Genomic DNA, 23,879 nt, shown 5'->3' with positions numbered 1-23,879 from the left:
TTGTTTCTTTTCTCTAACATCTTTTAATATTTTGTCCTTGTGTTGAATTTCTGTAATCTTGACTATTTTATGCCTTAGTGTAGATTTTTTGATCATGGCTAATTGGAGTTCTGTATGTCTCACTTATCTGTATGTCCATTTCTTTTTCCATGCTTGGGAAGCTTTCTGCCATTACTTTTGAGAACAAGTTTTTTATGTTGTTTGCGCTATCTCCTGCTTTTTCATAGACTCTGGTCAATCTTATATTATTCTTCTTTGCATCATGTAGCAGCTGTTGGATTGATTTTTCATGGTGCCTTGCTATTTGTAAGAAATCTTTCTTTTCATGATCATTAACTGCCATTCTGTCTTCTATATCTTATATTCTGTCCTCACATTATCTAATTCTGCTGTATGTATTTTCAATGGAATTTTTAATCTCCTGATTACTTGTTTGAATCTGTTTCATTGATTCCATTTCTTTTCTATGTTGAGCATTCATAGTTTCCATCATTTTCCTCTATTTTATAAAATCTGTATCTGGTCTAGAGTCACTAACCATGTCTTTCATTATGGTCACCATCTCTATAGTTACCTGAGAGATTGCTTTTGATTTGATTTTTTTTCCAGAGCCTCATTCATCTGCTTTGTTACTTCTGTTGTTACCACTTCAGAGAGTCCAGGTGGATGGATTTCTAATTGGTCCACTTCACTGCCTCCTGGGTTTGCCTTTGGTGAGCTAGAAGTCTGGGGTTGTATCTTGCTTAAGTGTCTTCTCATTTTCTATTCTTTTAAAATTTAATTCCTGGGTTGATGCTTGTAAATTGCTTATGGTAAGTAGCTTTATTGTTAGTATTTAGAACCCTTAGGAATTAACTATTTCTAAGAGGTGTCTTCCAGGTATAGCTGGCTTTTCAGTTTTAAGTCTGTTGCAAGATCCTACCTTTTCAATTTATTGGTAATGAGAAGTTGCTGCCTATTTGGCTAGCCTCTGGTTCCTTAACACTGGCTGATAGCATTTATTGTTTATGACTCTTAGGCAATCTCAGTGTGGCATACACAGAAGAATAACTGATTAGAACAGTTATGTCACCTTGGCTTAAGTAGTACAACAGCAATAGCAATAGCATCAAACAGCCTAGAAAATGAAAAATGGTGATAACTGTTAATTTCCACCTTTAACCATTCAAACTATATTTATGATTGTAAAACAAAATGTAAAACAAGCCAGAAAATTGTATATGTAAATATCCCCTCAATATGGTGATTTTTACCCTCAGGGAGAAAATTTAAAAGAGGTAAGGGGGAAAAATAGAAAGCTAGGAGAAGAGGAAGAGATTAGAAGCAATGCTGGAGGACAAAGGAAAATGACACAAACTTTGGAAAATTTGTAAATAAGACAAGAGGGAAAGAGAAAGGGGAGAAATGAAAACAGGAACAGAACAGAACCCCAACAACAAATCTAGAAAGAATGTTCTCACTCATATAAAAACACAAACAACCAAGAAAAACAAAACAAAACAAAACCAGAAAACAAGAAAAAGAAGAAGAAAAGAAAAAAAAAGGAAAAGAAGAAAAAACAAAGTCCACTTCAGGGTGTGTCTCTGTCTCTCCTGTCACTAGTAGACAGAGTGGGGAGACAGAACCCAGACTTGTGTTGATTAATCCAAGTAAGCCAGCTGTAGATTTATTGTGGGATAGTGGGTAATCCCAGCAAGCCTGCACCTTTAGTTCCACTGAAGTTCAGGCTGATTTCTGGCTGTGAGGCTGGAACCTGATTTGTTTAGCCTGCAACATTTCATGTGCCTCCTGCCAATTTGAACTTGGCTCCCTGCAGGCTTGAACTTGATTCTGCTTCACCTTGACACTGGGAGCTGCTTGATGGAGGCAGCCTGTAGCTGCTCTGAGTTCCAAGCTCAGTTGGCTTCTCTCCAGTCACCATCTCCTGGGCAGTCACCCTCTCTTGGAGGAGGTCTGAAACCAAATAACTCACCAGCCACTGTGGTTCACTGTGTTCACTGTTCCATTTCACTGGTGTGTTTCTCAGTGGAGTCTTCTGGGGTCATCAGTAGTCACTGTGCATCTGCAGGTTCTAGCACCCCCTCCCATGCAGTGAGTCAGGGCTCAGGGACAAAGTGCCACTTGCCACCTCCTTCTGTGTTGGGGTCTCTTTTCATTTTTCCCGTGGGCTTCAATTCTTGCTTCAGATCCTTGCTGGGTCCCAAGGGCCTGCTTCCCTCCTTCTTCTCTTCCTCACACTGGTATATTCCAGAGTCTAGATACCAAGTCTTTGAGAGGCTGTTTCTATGCTCTTCACTACTCTGCCATCTTCCTGTACAGTTGCTTTTCTTTTAAATGATGGAGGAACTTTGGAACACTTTAAGTGTCCCTTAATGTATATATGCTGTTGTATTGTTACTGCTATTTTTATTCTACATGTATTTGAAAGATAGTTTTGCAGGATACATCAATCTGGGCTGGAGGCTGTTTTTCTTTAGGGCTTGCAATACTCTTCTTGCCTTGAGTGTTTGCATTGAGAAGTCTGCTGTGATTCTGATGGGCTTTCCTTTGCATGTGATTTGTTTCTTTTCTCTAATTGCTTGTAGAACTTTGTTCTTCTGTTGGGTTTCTGAAATCTTAACAATTATATGCCTATGTGTAGATTTTTTTTTTGATCAAGGCTAGTTGGAGTCTTATATACCTCACTTATCTGTATGTCAAGTTCTTTCCCCCTGCTTGGGAAGTTTTCTGCTATCACTTCTGTGAACAGTTTTTTTATGTCATCTGCACTCTCTTCTGTTTCTTTGTTGACTCCAGTCAGTCTTATGTTATTCTTCTTTGCATCATCTAGCAGTTGCTGGATTGATTTCTCATGGTCCCTTATAGTTTTGAAGCAATTTTTCTTTTCCTGGTCACTAATTGCAATCTTCTCTTCTATATCTGAAATTCAGTCCTCACATTGGCTCATTCTGCTGCATAGACTTTCAATGGAGTTTTTCATCTCCTGGAAGTCTGTTTGCATCTGTTTTATGGATTCCATTTGTTTCCTATGTTGGGATTCCATCATGTTCCTCAGCTCCTCTCTAGATTTATTAATCATGTCTTGTACTATGGGCACAATCTCTGCTGTTATCTGAGAAATTATTTCTGATTTCATTTTTTCCAGAACCTCCTTTGTTGCCAGTTCAGGGAGTCCAGGTGGTTGGGTATCAGAGTGTTCCATCTCTTTTCCCTTTGGGGTTGCTGTAGGTGATCTGGAAGTCTGGTTTTGAGGCTTGTTTATGTGTCTTCTCATTTCGGGGTGGGGTGGGGTGGGGGGATGCTGCTTGCACCCACGCTGCTCACCTCCTCTGTTCTGGGAGTGGTGGAATGTCGACCCGGAAGCCTCCTCCTCTACGCTGGCAGCGGTGGCAGGTCAACCTGGAAGCCTCCTCCTGTGTTTCTACATGTATTTGAAACCACATAAGATATTTTTGTAGATTTTTATGGGCAATATTCATTTAAATTCACCCATATGTTTATTGTTTTCATTGCTTTTTATTCATTCCAACTCTCTGCCTTTCCATCTGGGATCACTTTCCTTATGCCTGAGGAATAGTGTTGTGTATGAGCTCCCACTACTGTTTACTTGTTTGATCCTCGGGTTTTCCAGGTAGCTTAGCAGTCTAGGAATAGTTTTCCTCTTTTAGCATCATATTATTTAGGAAAAACTGAGGACAGAGTTGGCCAACTTCTTTTGCAGGTGAAATATGTCATAGGGCTCAGATTTCTTTTCATTTTGTAGCAAAGAGTTCTCTCTCGCTCTGTGGAGATTACAGTGTGTTACTTCTATGGCTCAAGATGTAATGAGTATGGAGAGTGATGAATTTAGGGCCTGTAAGAACCTCTATTTCCAGGAAAGCTCAATATGTGGTCGGCAACTCCTGCTGCATTGGTGTATAGCACAGGCTGAGGAGAGCAGTTTTGCATGTAAGAAAGCTGAGTAGCTAATGGGCATTGTGGGTGGTCCAGAGACTCCAGGAAGCTTGAGAGGAGGTTGAGAAAGCTTTGCAGTGATGGAATCTCTGAGGCAGTAATGAGGATATCTGTTGTATTCTACTTCAGATAGATTCTAGAGCCTTTTGTTAGAGGTGGAGCATTTAAAATAGGTTTATTTGCAAGTAATAGAATAAGTGGACTTAAGTAAAGTTTGTAAATGAGAAACATTTTGTTTCTAGAATTCATGAAGAACTAAAGAATGTTGTGGGTACCGAGAGGATCTATAGCTGTTTCTTGCAGTGTCAGGCATGGCTTATCAAATACTTTTCAGGAATTTAATACAAAAGGATTGGGCCCTGGCTTATATGTGGAACAAGACTTGTCCCCTTTTTTTGAGTTCCTTTGTATTTATATATTTAAAATGAGTGTGTCCAATGACTGTCCTTGGAGGAAGATGAAATCAATGTAGTGCCTACTTCCAATATTAGAAAAAACTGTATGCAATACAGATCTTGCTCGCGAAGACTATATAAGGCTGTCGAGCTTTGCTATGAATAGCTGAGTAAAGGTATATCGTGTCTCTTCAGAGATGAAGGCAAACTGCAGCCAAGAGAATGTTGAAATAGTCAATGAGCAGAATATAGTAATCAAATCTCTAATAGCAACATATTTATTCATTGTTGATTGGTGGATACGGTAGTTTCAATATTAATGGGTATAGGAGCTTTGATGGGTGGGACCACAGCATTTAAGGTTGTGGTAATCCACCATGAAATACCACACATTCTTTCTGAGTTCAAATACAGGCCAAATTGGGCTGTTAGCCATGAGGATAATGACTCTTCTCTGTGAAGTCTTGTATAATGGATTTCAATCACTGACAATTTCGATTTACTTTGAACCACATTAACTATTTTAATTGGGGAAGAAGATCTGTGGAGTCCCATTTTGTCAAGTGCCAATGATTTAATTTAGTTTTAATTTGTAATTCATTAGTTCAGAGCATCCATGCACACTATGGTGTATTTTAGGGCACTGCTGTGGGTGTAGAGAATTTAGACAAGTCAGTAGATCCAATGGTTCAGATGAGCATATCTGTTTGCTTTCTTTTTTATATTGGATAACTACCCTAAGAGTATATGTGGTTCTTTGTTTAAATGTAGTGGGGTTCCTAGTATTTATTAAATCCATGAAGGTTTGGCAGTTTGTGCATTTCAACAAATATTAATTCGTATAGAGCCTGCTGGTATGTGCTTGCAGTCCAAGCTACTCAGGCTGAGGCAGGAGAATCCCTTGAATTTGAGAACAGCCTGGGCAACATAGTGAGCACTATCTCAAAAAATTATAATTCAGAACCTATGTTATATAGGTACAAAAGCTATTTAGTGCCCTTTTATCTTTTGTTGAATTATTTTAGTACAGTTTAGATTTCTAGTTAGGTCAAACTGTGAACATGTGTTTTGGATTTTTTTGTTTGTTTCTTCTAGTGTCTCTGTCTCTGTTTCTCTTTCTTTCTCTGTCTCAGTCTCTGTCTCTGCTGCCACCTCTGTGTGTGTGTGTTTGTGTGTGTGTGTGTGTTTGATTACTGGATATGTTTCAATACTGTGAGGTGTTCCGTTATCCTGTTTAATTATGAATTTCTTTAAAAAATTAATTTTATTGGTACAATTTAAATATACATAACTATCACATTCATCAAAGGGAGTTTGTACCTGTACATGATATAGCTTGATTCTTCTTTTCCTCCCATTCCCCTTCCCTTCCTTTAACTCCCCCTCCTTATTTATAAAAGCTTTGTTTCCATTTTTCCAGTCTTTTATTGATTTTTTTAAATTTCTTTTTCCAGGGAGCCTCAAATCAGTACTATCAGGGCAGGTGCCTCCTATGGCAGTGGTTATTTCACAAGATTTGATTTAAGCCCTTTGCTGTGCCACACAGTACCATGGGTGTTTTTATAACCTAAGCATTAGGATCTTTCTCATGACTGAGGCACAAGCAGCATAATATCAGATGCATTTAAGGGTCTAGGTGATCTCTTTACTCTTGGAAAGCAGACCTTAGCACACCACATCATGGCTGCTTTCTGTTTCTTTTTCTGCATCTCTTTTTCTTTCTCTCTAGGAGTCTTCTTTCATGCACAACCAGTGATGATCTCATATCTTGTACAGAGTATTGTGCTTCCTCTCGTCACTTTATTAGGGACAGTGCCTTTCTGAGACATAACCAAGTTGGAAACAGGGAAAGAGTCTTTTCCCAGAGCCTGTATCAGTCACAGCCATTCCAAGATGCACTGATGGGTCTGGGTTTAGACATGAACCCAGACCACTTTATGAAGGGCTTCAATATGCTACTCCTGTCCCTAATACAGAATCTTCATACTTCTGGCTTTAACTCTGTATAAGGGAGTTTATAGGCATCCACATATGCTGCATAGTGTAGCATAAACCAAAGTGCAAGCTCTCTAGGAAGCAGTTAAGCCATCCAATCATGTGAAGTAGTTTTTACCCTTTTCATAGTTCAAAAGCAATAGAAGAAAGACCTCCTGTGGTGGTGGCCAATATTTATACAATCCTGCTCCTAGCACCAATTTTTGCGACTACTTTGCAGATGCAGCCTAGATGCCTACTCAAAATTTGATTCAGATGTCAGGACTGCTGACACCACACACACACACACACACACACGAGTAGAGAAATTTTTTTATTTTCATAATAAAGCTTCTTGAGCAAGCAGAGCTTTCCTATATTTTACAGTTCCATAAGCCCTGTATCATAGAAACTTTTGGTTGTCTGCTAGTTCATTGACATGAGAGCCTAAAGTGATCAGCTTGCTGAGTGTAATTACAGGTTTAGTGTAGTCCCTGCCATGTCACACCACCTGGTGGAATGCAAAGTTTTTGAGAACAAAGACCTTTAATAAAAGAGTCTTACTTGATGGGAAGGGAAGCATACATTCTGTGTGTGCAGTCACTGGGAGTAAGGGAGACAGGGGCCATCCATGCATTGGTTCTGTGCCCATGGATTCACTTATTGGACCATATGTCTATAGGGCAGCAGTTTGTTGAATTGCATGCACTTATCCTGGAGGACAGAACCCTTACCTTGCAGAGCGTCATCTCTGAATTGGTGCCTCAGCTGACCTTTAATAAAGGGTTGCATCATGCCACTGGTCCAGTTGCTTCTGAGTCAGTTTAAGCTGCACAAGGTAGCAATGGGGACTGAGAGGTATTATGCTAGTTGGAAGTCATGATGCTGCTGCAGTTGGTCCTATGAAAACAAATCTGTGTGTTAGGGGCTGGGGATTTAGCTCAGTGGTTCCGGTGCCTGCCTCACAAGCGCAAGGTCCCAAGTTTGATCCCCAGTACCAAGAAAAAACAAATCCATGTGTAGAGTTCCCTGGAATTTGAAAGGCCTTGTTTTGCCTCTCATCTAAAGACTTCTTTTGTTTGGTAGAACTGACATCATGAAAGAAAACCTTATATTTGATTAAGTAATATAAATACCAGGTAAGTTATATTTATCCCCTAAAAAGGAAGAAGAAAAAAAAGGAAGAAGAAAAAAGTGACTTAATTTGAAGCTGAAGCTGTAAGAAATAGCAAAATGCTCCCCTGTCCCTTTTAAAAACACCCTCTTATGGGCTTGTCATAGGTACATGGACCCTGGACAGAAAATTTGAACATATGTTTAAAAGCTGAAGAGCCTACAGAATTTAAAAAAATTCATCGCGTATATGTTACTTTAAGAACTCTAACATCTTTATGTTAGAATAATTAATTCATGCTTAACACAGCATCTGTTACTGTGTAAATGTAGTCTCTGCTTTGCAGTGCAGTGGTAGAGGACAGGTAGCATAAGTTACATAAGAAAGACAGCAGTGTCAAGGCTATGTATAGTGTAAAAAGATATAAAATGTCCAGAAGAAACAGACTACCATGTGTTTGTGTTGCATAACCAACAACTTTTCTGCTTTTCATGCCTCTTTAAGTTTAATTTTATTGGTACATTTTAGGTATACAATATAATGACATTATCATTGGAAATTAGCACCTTTACATAGTGTCTCTTGGTTCTTATTTTTTCCCCATTCCCCTGCCCTCCTTTCAACCCCTCCATCCCTCCCTATTTACAAAGACTTTGTTTCCATTTTCTCATATTAATTCCATTCCCTTCTTTCCTTTCCCCTACCCCTCCCACTTCCCCTTCCCCTTTGCCCCTTTGCTTCCTATTTTACATTATCTATTATACCATTTAGTCCTTATTTACACTTTAAGTTTCTCACACTAGAGAAACTGTTTGGTATTTACACATGTGTCCTATTTATTTCATTTAAGAGTATCTCCTCAATGTGCATCCATTTAGCTATAAATGTCTCTAATTTCTCATTTTTTATGGCTGAGTAGTACTCCATTTTATAAAAAAACTCCACATTTACTTTATCCAGTCTCCAGTTGATGGGCATTTGGGCTGTTTCCAAGTTTTAGCTATTACAAATTGTGTTGCTATGAACATGGGTGCACATATATCACTGTGGTATGATTCTTTTAATATTTTGGGAAAGATACCCAGCAGGGGAATAGCTGGGTCAAATGGGACTTCCAGCCCTAGTTCTTTGAGGTATCCCCATAGTGATTTCCACAGTGGTTGTACCAGTCTACACTCCTACCAGCAATGGAGCAGTGTTCCTCTTTCCCCACAGCCCTGCCAGGATTTGTTATTGGTTGATTTCATGATAGCAGCCATTCTTTCTGGAGTGAGGTGGAATCTCAGCATTGTTTTCATTTGGATTTCTCAAATGACAAGTGATCTTGAACATTTTTTCATATGCTTATTTGCTATTTCTACTTTTTTGTCTGAGAAATGTCTGTTCATTTCAGATGCCCATTTTCGGATTGGGTCTTTAAATTTGGGAGGTCTGATTTTTTTAGTTCTTTATAGATTCTAGATAGTAGATCTTTGTCTGAGGAACAGCAGGTGAAAATTTTTTGTCTCTACACCTTGTCGGTGGTTTCTCTTGCTGTGCAGAAGCTTTTTAGTAAGAAGAGATCCCACTTGTTGATTGTTTGTGATAGTTCACGGGCAACTGAGGTTTTATTCATAAAAACTTTTCCTACACCAATGTCTTCGAGTTCTACATAACCTCGGTTACAGGCAGTTCAGCATTTCTGTTTTAATATTTAGATCTTTAATCCATTCTGATTTTAGTTTAGTGCACGGTGAGAGATATAGGTCTACTTTTAATCTTTGGCAAGTTGAAACCTAATTTTTCCAGCAGCATTTATTAAAGAGGCGATCTTTCCTTCAGTGAGGGTGTTTGTTAAAGATGAGGTGGCTGAGTGTGTCTGGAGTTGTTTCTGCATCTTCTAACCTGTTCTACTGGTCCTCAGGTCTATTTCTTTGCCAGTACCATGCTGTTTTTGTCACAGTAGCTTTGTAGTATAGTTTCAAGTTGGGGATTGTGATACCCTGTGCCATGTCTCTGTTATCTAGAATTGCTTTTGCTATTCTAGGTCTCTTCTTGTTCCAAATGAATTTTTGGATTGTTTTTTCAAGGTCCATAAAGTATACTGCTGGGATTTCAATTGGGATTGCATTGAATCTACACAGGAGTTTTGGAAGTATGGCCATTTTCACTACATTGATCCTTCCTACCCAGGAGCTGGGGATGTCTTTCCATTTTCTGATATCATCTTCAATTCCTCTTTTCAGAGTGCTGTGGTTTTCAGAGAAGAGATCTTTGATTTCTTTTGTTAGGTTGATTCCAGGGTATTTCAGTTTTTTGGGGATGCTATTGTGAAAGGAATTATTTGCCCTATTTCTGTCTCAGTGAGCCTGTTTTTTGTGTAGAGGAAAGCTATTGATTTTTGTGTGTTGACCTTGTGTCCAGCTACTTTACTGAATTTGGTTATTAAGTTCAGAAGATATTTTGTGGAGTTCTTGGGGTCTTCTATATAGAGTATCATGTCATCTGCAAATAATGACAATTTGACTTCTTCATTTCCTATCTTTATTCCATCTATTTCTTTCTCTTGTCTAATTGCCATGGCTAATGTTTCCAGAACTATATTGAACAAGAGTGGTGATAGTGGACATCCCTGTCTTGTTCCTGATTTGAGTGCAAAGGATTTCAGTTTTTGACCATTTAGTATGATATTGGCTGTTGGTTTTTCATAGATGGCTTTTATCAGATTGAGGTAGAGACCGTCTATTCCGATTTCTTATAGGGTTTTTATCATAAATGCATGTTGGATTTTGTCAAATGCTTTTTCTGCATCTATTGAAATGATCATATGGTTTTTGTCCTTGGCTCTTTTGATATAGTGTATTACATTCGATGATTTGTATATGTTGAAGCATCCCTGCATCCCTGGGATGAATCCCACTTGATCAGGGTGTATGATCTTCATGATGATCTGCATTCTATTTGCCAGTATCTTAGTAAGGATTTTTTCTATGTTCATTAGTGAGATTGACCTATAGTTCTCTTTTTCAGTTGGGTCTTTCTCTACTTTGAGGATCAAGGTGATGCTTGCTTCCAGCAATGAATTCAGGAGTATTGCTTCCCTTTCACTTTCACTGAAGAGTTTAAACAGTAGTGGCAGTAGTTCCTCTGTAAATGTCTGGTAGGATTCAGCAGTGAAGCCATCAGGAACTGGGCTTTTCTTAGTTGATAAGTTTTTAATTACATTTTCAATTTCATTGATTTGTATTGGGTTGTTTAGAATTTTTAGGTTTTCTTTGTTCAACTTTGATAATTCGTATATATCTAGGAATCTGCCCATTTCTTATGTTTTCCATCTTTTTGGCATATAGGTTCTTGAAGTAGGTATATTGATGATTCTCTGGATTTCTGCTGGATCCATTGTAATTTCATCGTTTTCATTCCCAATTGCATGGATTTGGGCCTTTTCTTTCCTTTTCCTAATAAGGTTGGCTAAGGGTTTGTCAATTTTGTTTATTCTTTTGAAGAATGAACTCTTGGCTTCATTGATTTTTTTGTATTGGTCTTAGTCTCCATTGCATTGATTTTTGCTCTGATCTTTATAATTTTCTCCCTTGTATGAGCTTTGGGTTTGTCCTGCTCTTCTTTTTCTAGAAGCTCGAGGTTTAGCATCAGGTTGTTTAATTGGGCTTGCTCTGTTTTCCTAATATGAGTATTCACTGCTATGAATTTCCCTTGTAAGACGGCTTTCACTCTGTCCCATAGATTCCAATATGTTGTATTGTTATTGTCATTTAATTGAAGGAACTGTCTGATTTCTTCTTTAATTTCCTCTGTGACCCATTGGTTATTCAGAAATGTATTGTTCAATTTCCATGTGTTTGTGAAATTTTTGTGGTTTCTTTTGCTATTGATCTCCAATTTCATCACACTATGGTCTGATAATATACAGGGGATAACTTCAATTCCTTTGCACTTACTTAAATATGTTCTGTGAGAGAGTATGTGGTCTATTTTGGTGAACGACCCATGTGCAACTAAAAAGAATGTGTATTCTGATTTTGTGGGGTGGAACACTCTGTAAACATCTGTTAAGTTCATTTGTTCAAGAGTTTGAGTTCTAGTATTTCATTGCCTATTTTTTGTCTAGTTGATCTATCTATTTGTGACTGTGGGGTATTAAGGTCCCCCAGTGCTATTTTATTAGTGCTTATATGATTTTTCATGTCTGTTAGTATTTGTTTTATATAGTTGGGTACACTAGTGTTTGATGTATATATGTTTATGATTGTCATCTCTTCCTCTTGCATTGTTCCCTTTACAAGAATGTAATGTCCTTCTTTGTCTCTCTTAATCAGTGTTGGTTTGAAATCCACTTGGTCTGCAAAGAGGATAGCTACTCCTGCTTTTTTTTGGGTTCCTGTTGCATGGAGTATTGTTTTCCACCCTTTTCCTTTCAGTCTATGAGTTTCTTTTTGAATCAAGTGTGTTTCTTGTATACAGCATATTGTTGGATTTTGTTTCTTGACCCATTCTGCCAGTCTATTTCTTTTGATTGGTGAATTGAGACCATTAACATTGATGATTATAACTGAAACATATTGACTTATCATTGTCATGACTTCTTCTTTTTGTTGGATTCTCCCCCTTCGCATTTAATTTCTTATTGTGCCTGATGGATTCATTTTGCTGGGCTTCCTGTGGTTGTGATCCTTGTTGTCTTTTCCTAGGATATTGTCTAAAATTTTTTGGAGTGCTGGTTTGGTATTCATGAAGTTCCTAAGGTGCTCTTTGTCATGAAAGTATCTTATTTCTCCATCAATTTGGAAAGATAGTTTGCAGGGTACATCAATCTGGGTTGGAGGCTGTTTTCCTTTAGGGCTTGGAAGCTGCAAGCTCTTCTTGCCTTGAGGGTTTGTGTTGTGAAGTCTGCTGTGATTCTGATGGGCTTTCCTTTGTATGTGATTTGTTTCTTTTCTCTAACTACTTGTAGAATGTTGTTCTTCTGTTGGATTTCTGGAATCTTAACAATTATATGCCTATGTGTAGATTTTTTTCTTGATCAAGGCTAGTTGGAGTCTTATATGCCCCACTTACCTGTGTATCAAGTTCTTTTTCTCTGCTTGGGAAGGTTTTTACCATCACTTTTGTAAACAGTTTTTTTATGTCATCTGCACTCTCTCCTGTTTCTTCATTGACTCTGATCGGTCTTATGTTATTCTTCTTCACATTGTCTAGCAGCTGCTGGATTGCTTTCTTGTGGTCCCTTACAATTTTAAAGCAATTTTTCTTTTCCTGGTCACTAATTGCAATCTTATCTTCTATATCTGAAATTCTGTCCTCACATTGGCTCATTCTGCTGCATAGACTTTCAATGGAGTTTTCAATCTTCTGCAAATCTGTTTGCATCTGTATTATGTATTGCATTTGTTTCCTATGTTTGAATTCGATCATGTTCCTCAGCTCCTGTATTTTTTTTTGTCTGTGTCCTTTCTAGATTTATTAATCATTTCTTGCACAATGGGTACAATCTGCTGTTATCTGAGAAATTATTTCTGATTTCATATTTTCCAGATCTTCTTTTGTTGCCAGTTCAGGGAGTCTAGGTGGTTGAGTATCAGTGTTCCATCTCGTTTCCCTTTGGAGTTGCTGTAGGTGATCTGAAAGTCTGGTTTTGAGGCTTGTTTAAATGTTTTCTGATTTTGACGGTGGGAGGGGTCACCTTCACTGTGCTGGGAGCAGTGGTATGGTGGCCTGGAAGCCTCCTCCTCTACGCTGGGAGTGGTGGTAGGGTGGAAGCCTCCTTCTCTGGGCTGGGAGCGGTTTTTTTTTTTTTTGGTACCAGGGATTGAACTTCGGTCCTTGCGCTTGCGCAGCAGGCGGCAAAACCACTGAACTAAATCCCTGGCCCCCATGCCTCTTGATAGTGTAAGTTTCTGATTAACTTTTTAAGAATGCATTTTTTTTGTGATTGATATATAATATTTATACATAGTTATGATGTACAATGTGATTTTTTATTCGTATTTTATACTGGATAATGAACAACTTGGGTTAATTAGCATATGCATCACTTTAAACTTTTATTATTTCCTTATGGTGAGTACATTCAAAAGCTATAGTGGACCCTTGAATTTCGACTGGCCTGACATACAAACAGCTTAGGTTACAAACAGAATTTTAGTTTTACCTTATGAACAAAGTCTTGAGTTATGACTGAATGCTGGATGCTTGTGCTTCCAAATGATCTCAGATACAGATTTAACCCTTTAAGAGTTCTGGAAGGAACATTACAACATCCTTTCCCATGTGGGGTTGAGAAATCCTGGGCCAGTGTCTCTCTAAGTACAGGAGAGAGTCTTTGAATGCTGTGTAGAAGAGCCTGACCAACTTGAGTTACAACCAATGAATTGAGTTCATAAGTCAAGGGTCCACTGTATTTTGAAATGTATAGTGCACTATTATTGATATTCACCTTTCTGTGTCAGAGAATACAGAACCTATTCTTCCTAAGTCATAGTAACCTACTGACCATTGTACCTACTGGCCAACTTTCATACCCCCACACTCTCCCCAGTCTCTGGTAAGTTAGGTACAGATAGTACTATGTTTCACTCATACAAAATCTAAAAATATTGATTTCGTATAACTTTTTGAATCACTTCATTGGGCTACAATAGCATTTAAAATATATGACACTATAGAGGTATAAGGTAATATTTTTCCAATGTACTATGGAGTAATTGGAAGAGAAAGGAAGGGGCAGTTGCAGATATGCTCTTGGACAATGAAGGAAATTGAATTGACTCTTAGTCATAACAAAAACTGTTATTTAAAAGTACATCTGTGCGATGTTTTGCTACTATGGGTAGATTTAGCAGGGAGGCAGATTCAAGAGTATGCTAGTCCAATTTCCCTTTCCTCTGTATGCCTCCGAAGTAATGGCAAACCTTTCCCCCCATTTTGGACTTGAAGAACAGGATTACCTACTGTCGAGGTTCATTTATTAGTACTGTCGTCCTTTATTCCCCAAACCTTTGACTAAGCTTGACTCTCTCTTGTCCTTGTGGTGATTATATTTTGAAGAAATTATGAAAAGAGAGAGTTTTGTGTCAGGGAATGATTGGGGAGATGAGCATTAAGTTAGAAAATCCAGGACTGCAGGAAGCCGCCGCGCCACCGCTTTTGTTGTCAGGGTCCCCGTGAGGAGTGCGCTCGCCGGCCGCTGCCGCCCTCTCCCTGCAGCCCGCGCCAGGCTACGGGGCTTGGGTCCCGCCTGCCCGGCCCATGAGCGCGCTCCGAGACCACCGCTGCCTCCGGGGTGGCGCGGCGCTGAGGTGGGCAGCGGGCGGCCCCGGCCCCTCCCAGAGGGCACCGTGGAGGAGGTGTGATTGCCTATATCAGCTCTTCCAGCCGAGCCTCTAGCCCTGCCTCTTGCCACAGTGAAGGGTTCTGAAAACAGTTTCCAGTCCTCCTCCTCTTCTGTTCCATCTTCTCCAAATAGCTCTAATTCTGATGTCAATGGTAATCACAAGAATGGTGATCTCTCCAATATAGAAGGCATCCTGAAGAATGATCGAGTAGATTGTTCTATGAAGACAAGCAAGTCAAGTGCTCCTGGGATGACAAAGAGTCATAGTGGTGTGACAAAATTCAGTGGCATGGTCCTACTGTGTAAAGTCTGTGGGGATGTGGGGTCAGGATTCCACTATGGAGTTTATGCTTGTGAAGGCTGTAAGGGCTTCTTTCGGAGAAGTATTCAGCAAAACATCCAGTACAAGAAGTGCCTGAAGAATGAAAACTGTTCCATAATGAGGATGAATCGGAACAGGTGTCAGCAGTGTCGATTCAAAAAGTGTCTGTGGGGATGTCAAGAGATGCTGTTCGATTTGGTCGTATTCCTAAGCGTGAGAAACAGAGGATGCTAACTGAATTGCAAAGTGCGATGAAGACCATGATGAACAGCCAGTTTAGTAGTCACTTGCAGAATGATACATTAATCGAACATCATGAGCAGACAGCCTTACCTGCCCAAGAACAGCTTCGACCCAAGCCCCAGCTGGAGCAAGAAAACATCAAAAGCTCGCCTTCTTCCTCTTCTGATTTTGCAAAGGAAGAAGTGATTGGCATGGTGACCAGAGCACACAAGGATACTTTTATGTATAATCAAGAGCAGCGAGAAAACTCAGCTGAGAGCATGCAGCCCCAGAGGGGAGAACGGATTCCCAAGAACATGGAGCAATATAATTTAAATCATGAGCATTGTGGCAATGGGCTGAACAGCCATTTTCCCTGTGAAAGCCAGCAACATCTCAGTGTCAATGGACAGTACAAAGGGAGGAACATAATGCATTACTCCAATGGGCATGCCATTTGTATGGCAAATGGACATTGTATGAACGTCTCCAATGGTTATACTCAAAGAGTATGTGATAGAGTTCCAATAGATGGATTTTCTCAGAATGAGAACAAGAATAGTTACGTGGGCAACACTGGAGGGAGGATGCATCTGGTTTGTCCAATGAGTAAGTCTCCATATGTGGATCCACATAAATCGGGGCATGAAATCTGGGAAGAATTTTTGATGAGTTTCACACCAGCAGTGAAAGAAGTGGTGGAATTTGCAAAGCGTATTCCTGGGTTCAGGGATCTCTCTCAGCACGACCAGGTCAACCATTTAAAGGCTGGGACTTTTGAGGTTTTGATGGTATGGTTTGCATCATTGTTTGATGCGAAGGAGCATATGGTCACCTTTTTGAGTGGAAAGAAGTATAGTGTGGATGACGTACACTCAGTGGGAGCAGGGGATCTGCTAAACTCTATGTTTGAATTTAGTGAGAAGCTAAATGCCCTCCAGCTGAGTGATGAAGAGATGAGTTTGTTTACAGCAGTTGTCCTGGTATCTGCAGACTGATCTGGGATAGAAAATGTCAACTCTGTGGAGGCTTTGCAGGAAACCCTCATCTGTGCACTAAGGACCTTAATAATGAAAAACCATCCAAACGAGGCCTCTATTTTTACAAAACTACTTCTAAAATTGCCAGATCTTTGATCTTTAAATAATATGCACTCTGAGGAGCTCTTGGCCTTTAAAGTTCACCCTTAAGGCCTTTGTTTATTTGAACATGAACTGATACTAACTGTATATTTTGTGCATTTAGCTTATTTATATGTGTATATCATACATGGAGAAAGAAAAGACCTTTAAGACAATACAAGATTGTAGGCTATCTCTGTAATCAAGCAATAGCTGTTTGGATTGAGAACTCTACAACTGTGATTAGATATCGACTTCATCTTCCCAATAGACCAATCAGCTGTGTCACACTTAAACTGGAGAAGTTACACTGAATTATAATCACACTGAATGTTAGACTTTTTCATCTGCCAAAACCAAAACCACAATCCCAAATATAAGACTTTGAAATTAATCCTTTGTGGTAGAAGTACTGTTGAATGTTGGAAGTTTTGGTGTCACCAAAAGACTGGTAATTGGAGATTTGGGGAGCTAGGAGTTCTCCTTGTTTGTATTTTACTCTGCCACTGTTAAACTTAATGATCCTGGGCAATTTACTTGGTTGTGGAAAATGAGAATTTATAGTGTCCCTAATGTCCTGCCTCATGGAGATGCTAAAAATGTCTATAAAAGCATATTTACCTCTTGGGAGATAGGCACTATGTAAATAAGGTAAAAATTTTTTTATTATAGTTATTCATCATAATGAATAATAACTTGTTATTTCTGAGCATTTCTGGGAAACCATTTCACAGTCCACATCAATCTATTCAGGGTTCCTTGCATATGTGTAGGGTATCCTGATGATACACACATATTCAGAGTTTATGGATGCATCAAATACATAGTATGTGTACATAGTATGTATGTGAATAGTTATACATAAATATATTTCTTCACAATATTTTAAACTGTGAAGAACTTTATCATACAATAAACTTAAAACAAGAGGTGTCAAAAGACCCAAATTAGGTGCATTTTACCTGTTGATGATGACATAACCATTGCTTTAAAAATATTAGATGGTAGAATATTAAATTTATCCTCTATTTTTGTTTATTTAAGCAACATTTAAGTCCAACTTTCAAAAAATATGTATTTTAGAGTTCATCTTTGGTAAAATTTTTGGTTCAAGGTACTAGTTTTTTAAAAGCTCATTCAGATTCTTACCTTGTGCTAATAAAGGTTGCAATGCTGCCCCTTCTATACATGCTGCAGCTCGATGATAAAGAATTTTGATCGTATCTGAAGAATTAATGTTTAAGCAAACTGTTGGCATGTGTAGGCATGTACCTGAGTCCACTTGTTTTTTTTTCTTCCCCGAGTAACTCTACAGGGATTTTGTCAAGTTAGATTTAATCTGTAATTTGAAAAATCATTTAGTGTGTTACCTACAGACTTAGAAATGGTATCGTCAAAGACTTTTTCATCCATGCTTCTAATAGTGGACTTTATTAAACAGATAAGATCAGCTTCTGTTTGGGAGAAATAGTCAAAGTTGAGGATTTTATGTATGTTTTCTGTTTTCCTGGAAAATAACAATTAATTGGATTTGTTGGTAAAGATTGCCTTCTATATAATGTTCAGATGATACAAAATTGCAAAAATTTTAAGAACTCGCTTTACTCCACTAAGCCTGTTACTTTCATTATGTGAACAGAATGCCTTATTTTGTTTTTTTGGTTTTTTTGGTACCGGGGATTGAACTCAGGACATTGCACTTATGAGGCAGGCACCGGAATCACTGAGCTAAATCCCCAGCCCTCCTTATTCTTTAATCTTGATTAATTTGTTGCTACTGAGATCTGAATTTCTGTGGCACTGGTTAAGTGAGTTAAAAAAAAACCCCTCTGATTGTAAAAGAGGAAAGGAGATAGTGATGTAATATGATATAAACCATAATTGTGATTTACCTTAGGTATGACTTTTATGGGATATACAGTTATAATTTTGTGAATTCTTTACATGATAGCATTATCTTTTAATATTTTGTTTCCTAAGATAAATGCGTAGTTTTCTTTTGTGAGGGTAGAAACAGCTTTTTGAAATAATATCAAAAACCTCAAAGATCATGTTGATTCTTAATTTTTGCCTTTTGCATAAGCCTCTTTTATAACATGTATCTTTTAAAATGATTAAGTCTTTAGGAATATGTAACCAGAACTATGTTAGTATTGCTTATAAAATTTTAGTTAGGTTCAAGATATAAATGTATATGTCCATATATAAGGTATATAGGTTCACATTTTGTCTTGTAAAATTTTATTTGAATAAATTCTACCTGTAGTAATGGGAAACAAAATTAATAGTTCATATTGCCACTCAGCATTTCTATATTTGAAAATAGCCCAGTATGATACTTGTAATTCTAAAATTAAACCGGCAGCCTATTACAAGCACATTTTTTGATTGAGTTGTAGTTACAAACTTACTAAGTTTATGCAAGGAGGACACCAGTGGAAGACATCAGTTTAGGGAACTTCTGAAGTCAGTGGGACACTGTTGATTAATTAATGTACTGTATGGATTAAGCGATGCTTTAACTCTGATTTTACATTTTAAAGTTAAAATATGGGCATTATCTCAGAAGTTTTAAGGGCATTATGTCAGCAAGCTAAAACATTTTTTTTTTCTGTGCTTTTAATGTATCTCTACATGATCTGAGAGAAGATTCCAGCTTTTAGAGAGATGGTTGAGGGAAAAGGGAAACATCTTGGGATGAAGCTTGTTCTTATGGTGATGTTTTAATTACAGATTAAAAAGAAGGAAATTGCAGTGGATTAAATGTATAGCTTTTGTATTTACATTTCAATAAATATCCATTGTAACTTGATAAGATGATTTATTTTATGTAAACATTGCAAAGCAAGGTGTAGAAGCTCAGCTAGATTTATTACTGTGCACAAGAGTAAATACCTATAAATTATTCTTTTTTCAATATAAAGTTTGCTGAATGTACAAGAAAAGTTTATCACTTAGGATATAGAATTTTTTTAGGGGTCGGGGAGGGGCTCTGTCAGGAAACGGTTACCTATAAACAAAGACAGTGCTGATTTGATCCAAAAAAAACCCACCATAAAACTATTCTTGAACTAACATAGGAAATAAAATGGCTACTGTTTTAAAAATGACAGAAATGTATTGTTGACAGGATATGAATTATTTTCTATAAATTGTAATTGATGACATGGATAATATCTTCATGTTTCTGAGAAGTAATCTGTTCATGGGGGAGGGGATAATAAATATAATTTCTAACAAAAAAAAAAAAGAAAAAGAAAATCCAGTCCAAGGCATTTATAAAATTATGAGTTCCCAGGAATCCTCAGTAATCCTATGAGGCCTTCCCTTTAGATCTGGAGTGAGAGTTTGAAACCACTCTTATGCATTTCAGAGCTCTGAATGACCTCAAATGACATCCAAGTTATGCTCTCTTACTTTTGGCATTCCTAAATTTCCTCTCAGTTTGGGCACAGTAACTAGTACAGGTGAGTGGAGCCCGGAGCTCTGAACTTGGTCCACAGGTAGAGTCAGGGGCCTTCGGCTTCTGGCAACAAATCCAGTAGTTAGAAATACTCTTTTTTGTGGAGTTGACCAGGGGGCCTTATTATAGTTCCATGTTAAAATGAAGTGCTAGTAAAGGTTCTTTTTATAAGTGCTGTTGAAAATGCAAATTATTTATAATTTGACAACCTAGCTACTTGTAACTGAAAATTGAGGAAATTGTTTTACCTCTGTAAAAAGTTAGAACCATCTTTTGCTTCCTGATCATTAGTGGCTCTTGCCTTCCTAGGATGCTCTTCCTTTTATTCTCTCCTCCCCGAATTTCTCTTTGCCTATTTTGAAGCCAATGCAAGTTGCATGGTTAATTCACCCATCCATGTAGTTTAGATCTCTGGGAAAATGCACATCCTTTATTCCAAAACATGCTTGCACTTATTTTTGATTCAGAAGTCATTTCTATTTTCTGTTGAGATAGGGATTGTTTGAAAATATTCAAGCATTTCTCATATTTTCTGTTTTACCTGGATTGTAGTTACATACTATTTTCAGTATGCTTTGCTTTTAACTTTTATGTTGCATGTTGTAAGCATGTTACTAGGCCTCTAGATGGCAGTACAGTACCATCCAGAAGTGCATGGATTATTTTCCTGCTAGTAGTGTGCAATTGGTGTTCTTGCTTCTATAAAGATGACCTTCATTTGCCAATGAGTGTCTTCTCCTTTCATTATTTCCTCCTTTGACCTAATCTTGAAACATTTGATCATTAATTATATCTGACTTCAAAGGGAAGTTTATAAAACATTAAGATAGCTACAGGGTGCTAGATCAAGTCTAGGGTACTTCAAAGTCTTAGTAGCTATTAAACTTAGTATTTTTTTTGATAATGACAACAAAGACAAAGTAGAATGTTAAGAAATCATGGTCATGGGTTGACACATTATGAGGGGACCTAATGTAAAAATTGAGTGCTGCATAACATTTCAAATTAGCACCCTTAAATCCAAGTATTCACAATCCATAGTATTTATTTCTTTACAAGTACAGACCATTACTTACCCTGAGCATTGTGATATTTTGGTATACTGTGCAGGTTTATTACAGAGGCAGTTTCAAGACTCTAGTCAGTTTGCCATCTCTTTCCTCTGTCAAGCTGCCTAAGCCTCCTGACGTGTATGTGCCTGTGACTCTTTGCTTCTGTTGGGGAGTTGGATTCCCTTATGAGCTAGTTAGCTTTGCTTCTTTCTGTGACTTCAGCCTGGACCCTTAACACTAGATAGCCTCTTTGAAAATGCATTACCTTGGCCTCAAGTGGGATAAGAAGTGGGAATTTGTATTCTCAGTGCAAATCCTTCATCACTAGTGAGCAGTCAACCCAAAGCCTCTCCAGCAAGACCCTGCTACTGTTATCAGAGTGACTGATGGACTGAGTGCTCCATGGATTGTCACTTGAACTGGTGCGTTTCCTTGCATTCCCCTTGGCTGTCCTAGATCAGGTAGGAATCATTGCACAAGCCTCCTAGCTACTTTCCTCCCTGCTACTGTAGCCCTTCAAGTTCGGTATTTTTTTCTAACTCACAAATGAACAGTCCAAATTCTCTAGCTGCCTCTCATATCGGAGTCCCAAGATATTTTCACAGTGCACTAATAGTGTATTAATGCATGGGCAGGGATTCTTAATATTTATTCAAGCCCGTCTGTAGTGTTACTACCATAAAGATGCCAAGTTCTCGGCGATATGCACTACTAGAAAACTGGACCAACACCTCAGTATTCCCTGAAGAAATGTTAATCCTTTGCAGTCTATGTGCTTTCACTCACCTTGTTTCCTGTCTCTGGAATATGTGTTCCTCCTACCTCCATTTCTACTATTCAGCTCTTACCAATTCTTCAGAACCTGGCTGGTTTAACCTCTCCTAACAGATGTTCATTGTCTCCCAGAAGCAATCTTCTCTTTCTTTATCCCACATAATGCTTTGTTTTTATACTATTATGGTGTTTGAAATGCTTTTTATTACAGTTATTTGTTCATATACCTTATCTTCCCTGCTGGGTTGCAAGTTTTTTTTAAAGGATCAGGATTTTGTCATATTCATTTTTTCTGAATATGAAGGACATAACAGGCCAATACTGTATTTGAGAAATAATTCTTATTAATCTATGCATATAACCCTTTTTTGGTGAAAATATATACATAACAGGAGAAATGATACTTTTCTGTTGTCATGGAATTTTGGCTAAATCCCCAAAGCTGACAACAGTGGATAATAAATATCCATTCATTTCAAAAGAAGTGCTAAGCACATCCCAAAGGACTTGCTGGGAGATACTTTAAAGACAGGTCTGATATCTGGCACCATCAGCAGCCTACTTACACCAAACCTGGACCTTTATCAGAGAGGAGGATTCTTTCAAGGGAGTTCATAGTAGATAGGTAATCAGCTCTTCTTTGCAAACCCAGTGAAGAGTGGCCCAGGAGGTCCTGTCAGGGAGGTTTGAGGGGTCCTTGTAAGAAGGGGACCCTCACATTTCACTCTTGCTGAATGTCTGCTGAACAGCAGAGATGTATAGATGTGGAGGGTGTGCAATTTAGGGCAGGACCTGCCAGTGCCTAGGACTTTGGCACAAATGTAGATGGAAACTGGTAATTGTCTTTCACTTGGAAAATTCTGGCTTTGTGAGGCTGCCTGAGAGAAGACAACAGTAGAGATGGGTGGGAGAAATGTTTGTAGGTTCTGGGAGCCAAATAGACACTGAGGAGGGTTATAGTGGTCTTGAAACTGTCTTACCCTAGGCCTGCTTGGCCTGGGACGGGGCTCCAGCAGACAGAGGCTATGGGTGACAGGCAGCAGGAGAGGTTTAGTACACTAGAGAACAGTGTTGATGTCAGGAATAGTATAGATGAAGGTACCCAGGTAGATATGTGTCTCTAAAAAAGGCCAGAAATAATGCTCTTCAGACCAAGAAAGAGAACCGGAATTTGATTGTTGGCATGACAGCAGGTCATTCATACAAGGGTATGAGCTAAGTAAAAAGGCCATGTCTTCTCATCCCTCCTGCTTATTGGATCCAACCTCTGTCCAAACCAGAAGAAAGAGGAAGCAAATGGGGCAAAGAATGGACCACACTGTCCTTTCTGTGTCTCCTCACCCCATGGGACTTGGTTTAATATATCCAAATCCTTGGTTGGCCCTTGAATCCTTGGTTCACTTCTGACATAAGGGAGGGATAAAATATACAGTTGAAAAGTGAGAGCAAAACAGTAAGATACACACTCAGGATGTACAAGGGGAGGGAAGGAGAGCTGACAGAGTCAGTTTGAACAAGGTGGGATTAAGCAAAGAGCTGTTTCCTAGTTTTACCCAGCCATGTTTAGCCCATTAAATAAAATATCAAACAGTCATGTATCTCTCCTAACATTTCCATGTGATTTAGATTTTTATTATCTAAATTTTCTCAAATGGATATGTAATATATAAAAATATAATATAAAATAACTGATTTTAAAAGAAAATTTGAAAAATAGAAGTTTTAGAAGAAAATTGAAATTACAATTTACCCATCCACATGTGAATATTATTGATATTTAGTATTTTTACTTCTATATTTTCTATTCACATGACTATTTGTAAAATATTCATACTGTTGCACTTCCAGGATTCTCTTTTAAAAAATAGCATTTTCCCATGACTTGATTTATTTTTTCATGTGTATCTGATTCAGCATTTAAAAAATAATTTTATTGGTACACTTTTGATATACATAATGATCACATTCATTACAGGAACTTTGTACCTGTACATAATGTATCTTGGTTCTTCTATTTTCCCCATTTGCCTCACCTCCCTTCACCCCTTCTTCCCCTCCTTATTTACAAAAGCTTTCTTTCCATTTTTTCTTCTATTCTCTTTTTCTCCTTTTTCTTTCTTTCCCTTCCCCCTCCCTTCCTCCTCTTCCATTTGAACAT

At 38.2% G+C, this 23,879-nt stretch overlaps 1 pseudogene; it reads left to right on the top strand.

The window, feature by feature from the left end:
• Window positions 1–14,772: 14,772 nt before the first annotated feature.
• LOC101718721 (nuclear receptor subfamily 1 group D member 2 pseudogene) lies at window positions 14,773–23,300 on the top strand (annotated as a pseudogene).
• Window positions 23,301–23,879: the final 579 nt, after the last annotated feature.

Source organism: Heterocephalus glaber, unplaced genomic scaffold (assembly GCF_053883595.1).
Source record: "Heterocephalus glaber isolate CG9 unplaced genomic scaffold, H.glaber_assembly_v1.0 deba00000901, whole genome shotgun sequence".
NCBI lineage: Eukaryota > Metazoa > Chordata > Mammalia > Rodentia > Bathyergidae > Heterocephalus > Heterocephalus glaber.
Note: the sequence above shows the minus strand (reverse complement) of the source record. Positions and strands in the feature narration are given on the sequence as shown.